At 32.3% G+C, this 573-nt stretch overlaps 1 protein-coding gene across 1 annotated transcript in view; it reads left to right on the forward strand.

Annotated features, from left to right (window-relative positions):
- LOC106466453 overlaps positions 1-573 on the forward strand; it is a 54099-nt gene that overhangs the window by 25311 nt on the left and 28215 nt on the right. The gene's annotated exons all lie outside the window — the stretch shown is intronic.

A 573-nucleotide genomic window follows, 5' to 3' on the forward strand; every position in this document is an offset into this window, starting at 1 on the left:
ATCAATTCCAACATGTCAACCCCTGCCATCACAGTTTTTGATGCTAAAGTCACCTAAACGAAATTAGCTGAACCATCATTGACACTTACGAACGTTCAAAACATTTCCATAAACTTCTTTTATATTCTTTGTGGCTACAGTGGCATTGTTTCCCTTCTTGTTTTCAAACAGCATAACATGCCAATTGTATGTCTCATCGTGTACCATCACTATTAGGGATTAGAATATACTAAACTTTACACATTACATAAGCTACACTAACGTGACTTTAACTATTATACATGATGTAAATTTTTTATGGGGTGGCTAATGAAAATGTTCTAAAACGCGACATTAATTTCTTGACGATCTAATAACTTAATGTCCAAACAAATTACAGTGTAGACGTGAAAGTTTTGAAAAGGTTGTGATATTTTGTAAAATTTATAATCACACAATTAGTAGCAAGAATATTTTTGAATGTTTCACCTGGGATAGAAGAATTTGTGTTTGTGAAAAGTGAGAGGGAGTTTACTAGCTCCTTTAATGAAATCTTGTAAGATTGAATAGTTGTAAATATTGAAAAGCTGCTTG

Source organism: Limulus polyphemus, unplaced genomic scaffold (genome assembly GCF_000517525.1).
Source record: "Limulus polyphemus unplaced genomic scaffold, Limulus_polyphemus-2.1.2 Scaffold2263, whole genome shotgun sequence".
NCBI lineage: Eukaryota > Metazoa > Arthropoda > Merostomata > Xiphosura > Limulidae > Limulus > Limulus polyphemus.